The following is a 12437-nucleotide window of genomic DNA, read 5'->3' as shown; positions in this document are numbered from 1 at the left end:
TATCAAGATGGCAAGCATTTCTACCGCTAAGATAAATAGGAAAGGGGAAATGGGACATCCTTGTCTTATTCCTCGTGAAATGTTAAATCTGTGGGATGTTCCAAATGATAGTGAGAGAGAACTATTGATGTCTTTATACAACATTTTTATAAAAGAAATAAATGTATTACCAAAACCAAACTTTTCGAGGTATTTAAATATGAAATTATGTTCAATCGTATCAAATTCTTATAATGTGACTGGCATTAACAAATAAATAAAAGATCTGTGCGTCATAGGGGTGTGCGATGTTGACCAAAAATTATATCTCGATATGTTCGATATTAAATGTGTGACATACTCAATAATGTGATTTCGCATATCGTTAAAACAATTTTGCGATATTATCGTAAAAAACTATATCGCGCACTCCTATTACGTCATAACCGCTCACTTCCATTTTGGAAAAGCGAACTGGTCACCTTTGTTTCCATATTTCCCGAATATCGGATACAAATGAAGATCATCTTTTATTTGCTCTTTGTGTGTTTTGTGCTCGATGATGGTAAGACATTGTTGCATTCTTCCTATTAATGATAAAACATTCACAAACTGACACAGCTTCATATTATGATCCCGAATGTGTTTGTCCGGAAAATGTCCTAAACCGCACCCTCGTGAGCTCGTGCAATTATTCTCCTATTTTCAATCATGTGTGCAATTTATAGTATCTGATTTAAGTTATAAGGTGTAATATAAAATTAAGTCACACTATATATACAGTAGAAGCCGCTTTATGTAGTTTTGAACGAGAGGGTTAAAGATCATTTTACTTGTCTGACCGGAAGTCCTGATAAAAATATCAATAATGAATGTTAGTTCAGTTGCGGGATTGAGCACAATTTTAATATTTCCTGAATGTTGCGAAGAATTCCCGATGAATCATATAATCTATCAGCAGCTTGTGAGTAATATGAACACTATAATATTAATTAAATACACACAATGAAAACATTACATACAATACCGCTCAAAAGTTTAGGGTCACTTATTCTTTACTATTATTATAAAATGTGTAAAATATAAAATAAAGTCATCTATAGCTTGGTAAAGTTGGTTGGACATTCGGTTTGGCAGATGTAAGGGTCCGTCTGAAAACTCCTCCCACTAAAACAATCACATGTCCACTCATTCATTCAATTCACGTGCAAATTATACATGAAAAACTAAACGGTAAAATACATTTTCACATTCAGAATGTTCTAATAACTTCCCAGAGGACAGACAGATTTACCACAGGTGAGATTATTACAGTATTATGTAAAATATTCACTAATACTCAGTAAAATGATATTTACTCATTCCCAGAGTATATATATGAACTGCATTTATGTTGGGCTCTTATTGGCTGCTTTTCTTAATTATTTGGTCCAAGTCATCCATTTAAAAAAAACGTATATATAAATACAATTTTACTTTTGTATTTAATGAAATAAATTAATTTGGTGGCACAATTATATTTATGTACACGCCTTCAGATCACAAGATTTTTAAGATCATGAGAAACAGGTGATCCCAAATGTTTGAACAGCACTGTATATTTAATATGTTTTATAATAATATTAACACTACAACATTAATAAATTACAATGAAAAAATGATCTATATTTAATATGCATATCTGTTTGAATAAACATCATAACATTGTTTGTATTAAAAAAACGTATTAACTTAAAAAATACAAATAAATTTACATTTATTTTATTAGTCCACACAACAAGAACATCATTCAACATTAATTTATGTAACATTTAATTTCCATTCAGGAAATTACCCTGTGGCAGGGTGGTATGGACAATGGACAAAGTGTTCCTCTATATGATCTGCTGGTTTTAAAGTTTATAAAACTGGGGGAGGGGAACATTAAAATTGGAGATGTAATGAAAACTTTGGTCATGCTCTGAAAAACTGAAAATAGCATCATAACAGTGACTGGGAGAGTCGCATCCATACATCCCTCTGGATTTCCATGTGGCGGGATGTCACAGGCTGTGGAGCTTGAATGATTTTGAGCCCATCACCAAAAAGATACCACAGGAAGTCATCTCTTAGAGGCCAGAAGAACCTGTTGGCACCAACACTGTGCATACATTTGACAAGGGCATGTGTTTCATCTGTATCCATGATGATCCCAGGATAAAGGTCATTGTCGTATTTAAGCACATACCACTTTCCAATGAGATCTCCACTTTCCCAAGCAATTGCTTCTGTTGGCACATTTTGGGCTGTCTTGTTAAAAGTGAAATGCTGTGTGGTGAAGCACTGACATCTCAGCTGCTTTTACATGGAGCACATGCAACTAACTTCCTGTAAAGGATTTCTCCTGGAGTGAATGTGACCATTTGGTGGGTTTTCATTGTGGATGGTACTGGTAAAATCTGGCCTTGCATCTTTTCCATTGCCTGGTCCACTGCTTCAGATGCTACATAAAACAACTTAACAGTTGTAGATGTTTCTGTGAGGGCCTTATATAGCTCATCGGATGTCACGGCCGTTGGGCACCAGCTTGTCTGCTGTTCTTTTCAAGGTTCCCCCAACACCGTCAGTTGCCCCCTTGCCATGGCTTGCCTCAAAACATTTCCATGTTCCACCTTTCAGACCTCGTCTTTCGAGCTCTGTGCTGAAAAGGAAGAAATTACCTTTCTGTTTGTATTGTGTCCACAGATACATGTGGCTTGTAGATAATTCAGCACCAGATTCATGTGTTCCCATATATCTGGGGGGCTTTTGTGTTTGGAGGGTGACACTGTGCTAAAACAGTTGTGCTCTTTTTCACCACCTATGTACAAAACACCAGTAGCTTGTTGGTGCGAGGAGAAAAGTGGACAGCTTGAATCTCTGAGGTCTATTTGCATGTGAAATGTTCAGAGAAGTCAATGTGGACAGGATCTTTTTCAACTCTCTGCAGTAGGAGCACTGTTGTATGTTGAATGTGCGATATACAGCGTGAACAGATGGAGTCATTCAACGTGGTATGATGAATCTGAGAGTCCGGGAAAGTGTTTTGGTGCCTCTTTGTGTTGGTACAACAAGGCGAAGTTCATTAGCCGACCGCAGGTTTCTGGCGGGAGTGTAGATCTGCGTAAATGATTTTAATTATGCTGGAGCAGCAGACCCAGTGACTGTTTTGTATGCCAGCATCAGAGCCTTGAATTTAATACGTGCATCAACCAGCAGACATACTTGAGAAAGATGTTAGTTTGTGTCATGAGTGAATGTTCTTGTTGTGTTTTTGTCATCTTGACAATATGACCTGTAAAAGAATCATTTTCACAGTGTTTTCCTGTTGTGCATCTTGAAGAGTGACTGTTCATTTGTGTCTCCAGGTGTGTTTGGTGTTGATGAAATGAAGACATCTGTGTCAGTGATGGAGGGAGATTCTCTGACTTTACACACTGCTGTTACTGGATTACAGAATGACAAATCCAATTTTATTAAATGGTATTTTACTGACATCCGTGTAGCTCAAATCTATGGAGATCTCAGTGTGTTGTGTACAGATGTGAAGTGTCCAGGTGATTATAATGAGGGATTCAGAGACAGACTGAAGTTGAACAATCACACTGGATCTCTCACTATCATGAACATCAGAATTACAGACTCTGGAGATTATCTCCTAAAGACCGTCATCAACAACATCAGAGAAGAAAAGACATTCACTCTTACTGTCCAACCTGGTGGGTCATTTAATATTGGCTTCTGATTTTTAAAACTATTGTCAGATTAATTGCTTTTCTTTAAACACATTTTCATTTCAGCAAAATCCAATATATGTCGACCTCTAGTTTGTATTTATTGATATAATGGTACATAAACCAAAGTTAATGTGATATACACATTAACTTACTTAATGTTCTTACTCAGGGGCTCAGACTTCTCCTTTAATCTTGGCATGATGTGACGTACTTAAATACTTACGATCACATCAGACCAGCTGTTGCAAATGTGTGGTCTTATATTAAAGGAATATTCCTTGTTCAGTAATTTAGGTGCACAATTGTTATTTCCTCAGTTCTGTCCTCTACTATGGTGGAGGTTTATTCACCCAAAAGAAGAAACTGTTCATGTGTGTTTCAGGAGTGTCTGCTGCTGAAATGAAGATAAAGTCGGTGATTGAAGGAGATTCTGTCACTCTACACACTGATGATACTGTAAAACAGGGAGATGTTGTGATGACGTGGTATTTCAATGACACTCGTATAGCTGAAATGAAGGAAGATCCCAGTAAGAGCTGTACAGATGTGACGTGTGATGAAGGTGCTGAGAGATTCAGAGACAGACTGAAGATTGACCATCAGACTGGAGATCTCACTATCACAAACACCAGAACTACAGACTCTGGACTTTATCAACTAGAGATCAGCAGCAGTATCAGCAGCAGCTTCAGCGTAAAGAGCTTCAGTGTTAATGTCAGCGGTGAGGACGATTTCATCATTTAATGCAGATAATCAGATCTTCAGTTGTTATAAAGAGCTGATGATGATCACATTCAGTGACACTAATGACTGTCTCTCTTCATCATTACAGTATCAGACATAAAAACTCCAGATTCAGGTCTGTCTTCTGGTGCTGTAGCAGGAATGTGTGTTGCTGTTGTTCTGGTTGTTGCTGTAACTGCTGGTGTGATTTATTATCACCGTAAGATCTCAAAACAAGGACAAAATGGCAAGTATTAAATACAGCTGATATAAAAGAGGAAAATATGAGATTAAATGGGTAAAAAGAGACAAAGAAAATGTGTTTAATTGAGTTTTTATTCAACAGATATCGAGACACAGAACAATGTTCAGGTAAGATACTTCAGTATGTGCATTACATCTTTCTGTCTCTGAATTTACAACAGATTCAGATCAGTTTGATTTCATCTGAAGCGTCTCAGAGATTATTTTAAATTTTATTGAGATTTTGATAAAACTTCATTAAAAGTGTCATTAGGTATCATGAACAAACAATGAACAATATATTTTACAGCATTTATTAATCAATGTTAGTTCACAAAAATACAATTGTTCACTGTTAGTTCAATGTTTGTTGGTTGTTAATTCATAGTGCATTAATTTTAACTGATACAATTTCTGATTTTAAAAAAGTATTAGTATATGTTGTAATTAACATTAAGTTCATTAGTTCATGTTAACTACAGTAATGTTGATAAATAATATGAATGAATTGAACCTTTTTGTAAAGTGTTACTGTAATTTAACTGTATGGGGCATAAACGTATAACTGCAGCATATAACAGGGTTGGGAGGGTTACTTTTGTAATGTATTCCACTACAGATTACATGCTCTAAAATATAATATTCCGTTAGATTACTCAAGGTCAGTAATGTAATGTAAATACTTTAGATTACTTCTTCAGCACTGGTAGATTTTTTCATTTGTTTTGACTATAAAAACTCAAAATACATGTTAAAATTACATTCTCTGAAAAACCTCAATATCTGTTGCAGTGTTTCTAAAACAAGATACATCAAGCTGATCTTGTTTTAAGGATTATTATATATTTTTACATTAAACAATACAAAAATTATTATCAAGAATATGATTTTTGCCCTAATATCAAAGGTCTTACTAGAAAAGACATAAAATTAATTATGATCCAAAGTGAATTTTCTTGATAATAAATATGATCGTGTCTGGTAACGTGCATGTACAATGGCTAGAAAAGCATTTTAGCTTAGCGTAAAGCTAACAATTTACACAAGGTTTATTTCTATTTCTTCTGCTCCAATCGTACTTCTCTGTCTGCTCGTATGAATGTCACACATCATAAGAAAGTGTTTCAGCGCTGTTCAAATGCACTTTGGATCATTTATATGTATAAATGTTTTCTAACTGAAAGGACTAAATATTAAATGAAACAAATGACAATAAAATGCAAAGTAATCTCTTCAGTAATCAAAATACTTTTTGAATGTAACTAATTTAATTATAACTGTAAATTGGCCATGAAAAATCACTATCTGTGCAACCGTAATAAACATCATCGATTCGACACCAGCGGTTAAATTAATGTCTTCTAAAGTTACACGATCGATTTTGGTGCAAAAACAATCAATATTTAAGTACTTTTTAACTGTAATCCAACGCTTCATGAGAGGGTGGAGTACAAGCGGTCTCTCATGTGTCGTATTCATGTTGGCATGTTACAGACGTAATCTCACGTTCTCTTCTCAGTTGGGACATTCAGGATAAGCACACAAACGCACCATTGTGAGTAAAGAAACAGATAAATACAGATCTAACCCAAAACCAGTGAAGCTTCTGTACAGTGTTCCTCCTTTTCATATGTAAACAGCTGCTCTTCCGTGTGTCTCACAACACGATTATATCACACGCGTGTACCGCTGCTGACCAGAAGCATCATTTACTGTTAAAAAGTACTTAAATATTTATATTTTTGCACCAAAATCCATCGTGTTACTTGAGAAGACATTAATGTAACCACTGGTGTCGTGTGGATGATGTTCATGATGACTGTTGTGTAAGTTTGAGCTGTTTTCTGCCCTTCTGAATCACAAATCCTGTTCATTTCTTTGATCTTCTGTGAATTTGTGTTTTCTTACAGGAGGATGACCGTGAGAACGAGACTCATTTGATGAATGTTGCAGGACAGGAAAAGACATAATGCAACATAATGACTCGAATAATCCGCTCAAAGGTGCTCGCAGCACTAGGAGAGATCTCGCTCCACACTGCTGCCAATCCTACGATCCACCTTGCGAGCGTGACGCTCGGACTTCATGGCAACAGTTGCGTCCTCTCATCGTCTCTAGTGAAGAGTGCGACAGAACTACAGTGATGTGGACTGCAGTGTAATATTGAATGTTGTTCTCTAGCACCAAACCTGCATAATTTCTGCCCTGTCCCGCTCCGCACGCGTCGCCTCATTTCCCTGCATGAGTGTAGACATGAAGCGCCGCATGAGTACCTGAAATTGTTCTTTTAAAGCCATTTAAAACAATATCCTGGCATAAGTAATGTAGTGGTAATTGGAGCGATCACAGAGCGCTGTTCCATGACTAACAATGTAACAATGACTAACGGATTCACTTTATATCACACACAAAAATTTTCTTTTGCCACCACCTAATGGCTAACATATATAATAGTAACTCCTAACAGATATGCATTACACTTGCACTTTAGTTTAGAACGGCACGGACACAAGCGGAGTGACACACACACACAGTGAAGCGTCCGAGTGCTGATCCTGTCAGACCATCAGTGCTCATGGAACGTCTCTCGTCCAATCAGATTTCAGGACTGGAACTAACTGTTGTATATTACACCTTATAACTTAAATCAGATACTGTAAGTGTGGTGTATTTTTATCAAGTTAAGTATACATTAATCAGGTGTAATCAATGCCATTTTATTCTACAATTATTTCTGATGGTCAAGCAGGTCTTTTACTCTCTCTCTGTGTGTGTGTGTGTGCGTGTGCGTGCGAGTATTTATCACTTTGTGGGGACCAAATGTTCCCATAAGGATAGTAAAACCCAAAATGTTTGACCTTGTGGGGACATTTTGTTGGTCCCCATGAGGAAAACAGCTTATAAATCACACTAAATGATGTTTTTTGAAAATGTAAAAATGCAGAAAGTTTTCTGTGAGGGTTAGGTTTAGGGGTAGGGTTAGGTTTAGGGGATAGAATATAAAGTTTGTACAGTATAAAAACCATTACTTCTATGGAAAGTCCCCATAAAACATGGAAACACTACGTACGTGTGTGAGAGTGTGTGTGTGTGTGTGTGTGTGTGTGTGTGAGCGAGCGTGTATTTATCACTTTGTGGGGACCAAATGTCCCCATAAGGATAGTAAAACCTGAAATTTTTGACCTTGTGGGGACATTTTGTCGGTCCCCATGAGGAAAACAGCTTATAAATCACACTAAATTATGTTTTTTGAAAATTTAAAAATGCAGAATGTTTTCTGTGAGGGTTAGGTTTAGGGGTAGGGTTAGGTTTTGGGGGATAGAATATAAAGTTTGTACAGTATAAAAACCATTATGTCTATGGAAAGTCCCCATAAAACATGGAAACACTACATATGTGTGTGTGTGTGCAGGAACAGGAATAGCCTCACATATGTGCTCCCATGACTGCTGAGAAAATATATGGTGAGGCAGGTGTCTCCTGTCCACTTAAAATAATCTGACCAGGGTTAAAGCATAGGAATAGCCCCACCTTGTTAGAGGACTGTATTTAAGTGAACCAAAACCCAGAGATGGGTTGATTGTTCTGCAGGCAACTCGGCTTTATTGTATGATAATAAAGTCTATACTTCTGAAATCAAAATCCCAAAGACGTTGAGTGATTTTTCACACATTGGGTAGAAACTACTACATAAGTTGCACACATACTTTAAAATGAATAATTGAACGAGCTCACACTGGGTGCGGTTTAGGACATTTTCCAGACAAATACATTTGGGATCATTATATGAAGCTGTGAATGTTTCATCATTAATAGGAAGAATGTCACAATGTCTTTTTTATTGGCTGTTCTCATTCTTCCATACTGCATTACCGCCATCTACTGTCTGTAATGATCAGAGACTTTTATATACTTCCTCAGTCTTATCTGGACTAAAAGAAACTGAAAAGAAAATAAACTTTTAAGAAACTGTAATAGTTTATTACTATGTGGCAGGGCGGCGCTGGGTCGTGATCATACACACCCGGTCCCTTATCAGGCTAATCAAGCCTCCGAGAGGGATGAAGGTCGACTGCGGAAGATTGTGCGGGAGAGAGATCGTTTATGGACATGTCCGTCATGTGTGTGTTTTTGTCTTTTGTTTAAGTTTATCATTAAAATATGATTTATATTACCAAGCCGGTTCTCGCCTCCTCCTTTCCACTGAACTGTGTTACACACTCCTGTTGTTGGATTCATAATGTGTTATTTGTTGCTCTTCTTTCTTCAGTAATTCTTCTACTAATTAGTTTCTTCTTTGCAGTGTATTATTACATGTTCTACTGACTCCTAAACTCCACGCCACCTGCAGAACCCTGTTGCATGTTGTCCTATTAAATACATTATTTAACCCTGTATGCCCCAATCTGAGTCTCGATATAATGCAATCTTCTTTCCTTCTTCCCCCTGATATACTTCCTCTACAAACCAATGGTTGTACTGAATATAAATGTCTTCCCTTTTCCTCATTATCCCAATAGTATTCCCACTTTTGCATTATTTTCTTTTTCATTATTGCTTTAATTTCTGATCTACTGTTTGATATTTGCATGTCAATGTCTTCTTTCATCATTGCCCCCCTCCCCTTGATTGTTGCATATATCAAATCTGGAGAATCTCCGCCACTATGTCTTGTCAAATATCAGAATATTGAGCATCCAAATAAAGCTGAACTAGAGTCTGAACCAATGATGACATTCTTATAAATGATCATATTTTCCCAGTTGTGGGTTTTCTTCCATTTCCTTTTCTTCTTTACTGCTTTTATACATTTCTCATTCCACCATGGTACTATCCTCTCCATCCTCTTTACTTTTGTCATATTTCTGCAGCATTCTTTATGGATTTCACCGATCTATACTTCTTTCTTCATTAATCTTGATTCTTTCCAATCCTTCCACACTCATTATCTTAAATGTTTCCCAATTGGCTTTCTCATTCTTCCATTTTCCTGCATTTCCTTGTTTTCCCTTCCTTATCTCTCTAGTGTTCATGATTGTCCTTATTACTGGGTAATGATCACTTCCAATTGTACATTTCTTTAAACTTCCCAGTTCATTATTCCTCCTAATGTACTTGATACAAGTGTTAGATCCAGTGTTGACTCTAATCCTGATTTCACATCCACCCGTGTACTATTCCCATCATTTAAGCATACCAAGTGTTTCACTCCCATCAAGCCTCGATGACGTATACAGCAACAAATGTGACCAGCCTTAGAAATGAGAAAATGTCCGACACAGACTGAAACCAGACAGAAAGTCTGAACCCATCACCATGAGACATGAAACAACTCACTCCTTACCAAAAAATCTTATATACACATATTACTAATGTATCTCTAAAATGAATTATTTGCTTGTTAGATGCTGTTAATCAAAGTTTTCTTTTCATTTTCCCCAAAGTCAAATGTTAAGATCTTACTCATTTACAAATGTTTATTTTTGGTGTTTGGCTGCTGTCCTGTGCTCAGATGAGTATTTATAACAATCTATTGGGCAAAGAAAGAGGATCATTCATACTTTGAACACAAGATGGCGGTCTCTGCTTAGTGTGCAACTTTTAGGATGCATCCTTTCACACTACGAACACTTCCTGTATTTGTCTCCTGCTGAAGTATTAACATTTACAAAATATGTCCACTAGATAACCAGAGCAAAACATGCAAAATAATTCTTGATGTGTTTCACGAGCTACAAAGTGACACAAAAAGAACTTTATAAGCAAATAGTTGCATATTATTGGATCTTTTTCTCCAGAATCTATATTTCAGTATTTCTTGTCTTGTCGCTGTGTGATTTTGCTCTGCATTTGCATAAAATTGAACTTTTCTCAACTTTTTCTGTGTCTTGTTTGGAAAGACGCGTCTTCAGGAGGACGCATTTGTCGGCCGCATACGTCATCGAGGCTATCTCATTTTTTTATTTTTTTATTGGGAATGCAAAAAATGTGCATGTAAATTAAATGCATTGACAATAGATTAAAAAAGAAAAGAAAAAGAAAATAAATTGAGGACACATCCTTCACACATCACGTCGCTTGACACGCCCACATCCTGCCGCTAACGGTCGCTTTCGCTCGTGTCGCAGGAAGTCGCCAGCTCTCATTGAAAACAGCTACAACATCGCTAACAGTGTGAACGGGGCTTTAATCAGCTGCTATGATAGTGAAATTGTGGTCAAACACATCCTGTTTTCTCTGTAAAAACACCCGTCTGAGCGGTGGGTCCCCTGAGTATTTCGTGATATCCGGTGTGTACTCTCCTCTGTCATGTTAAATGTTTATATTTCCCAAAGTGGACACGCCAGTATCAATAGTATCAGGTAAGTGTGTGTGTCATCACTCAGTCAGTTGTGTCTCTCTGCTGTGATATGCCTTAATGCTGAAGCTGTGAGTTTAACTGTATTTCCCAGCTATGATGTAGTAATCCGATGACTTCATGTCACAAGGAGAAATTAAAAGACACATCTGCAGGCATGAAAACTCCTCACCTTTCGGCGAATTTCGCCGTTTTAAAAACAAAATGGGTCACCTACGTGACTTGTGCAGATCCGATGAAAAAACATTTGGGGGTGTTGGGGTGTGTGTGATGTATCTATAGTTACCATAAGCTTCGCGGCTTTAAAAACCAATCATCATTCCTAATGCCGAAACCTGACTGCCAATCCGAGTCAGAGAGTACGGCAGAATTTTTTTCAAAGTCACACCGCGAATCTGACAACTGGACACCACACCGCAAGTCTGATAACTGGACACACTGCCGAACAAAGACAGTTCTGCACGTCGAAAAGCAAGCCTGAGGTAAGTTAGCTTACAATGTTATTTGCATTCTCTATGGGGACACCTGTCGGGCTCGCACTAACGTGCGATACAGTACGTGACCTTAACTTGTGCAGCGATTGGTGGAAACAAATATACCTCTTTTAATAATATTTAACGAAGTGACTTCCAATAATTTCCTCAGTGCATAACTTACTTGATTCCACAGACATATTCTCCATCTGTAAATGTTAGAAAGTTATGCAAATATTTCCATTTTGCTGTCATGAGTGGACGAGCCTTCAGCAGGCTAAACTTCCGTGAATGAGCATGCGCGCCGAACAGACGGAGCGCAATAGAATAGGAGCGCAATAATTCTGACTAAAATATACATTAACACTAAATAATAGATTTTGCTAATATATTTGTTGTTGATGGTGAACATAAATGTGCTAGAGAATTTCAAACCTACAAGTGTATTTTTTATGATATCAGTTTTGTTTTTATTTTCATTTTAAGTTTAGTAAATTTTACTACTACTTTAAAAAGCATTATTTTGTTTTTAGATCGTAATGTTTGCAATGTTAGAGTGTAATGTGATTTGACCCCTTTTTGGATAGACTGAAAGGTTGCATTCACTGTTTGTTTTCATAGCCTTCAATATGAACATTGTTTGTAGGACAATATTTACCAGGATATGAAATAACTTTTTTTTTTTGTTTAAATTAAATACAGATTTAAAAAAAAAGAAAAGAAAAAAAAAGTTAAATACTGAGATTATACCATCAGCCATTTAGCCCCAAAATTCAGATTTCTTTGGCAATTGCCCAACCCTAACTTATGGCATGCTTTAAATGCTGAATTTCCATTTTTAGCGAAGCAGTAGGCTAATGATAAATTAACAATTATCCGTTCTGCATTAATAATTCAATTTGTTTG

Source organism: Xyrauchen texanus, chromosome 48 (genome assembly GCF_025860055.1).
Source record: "Xyrauchen texanus isolate HMW12.3.18 chromosome 48, RBS_HiC_50CHRs, whole genome shotgun sequence".
Lineage (NCBI taxonomy): Eukaryota > Metazoa > Chordata > Actinopteri > Cypriniformes > Catostomidae > Xyrauchen > Xyrauchen texanus.
Note: the sequence above shows the minus strand (reverse complement) of the source record.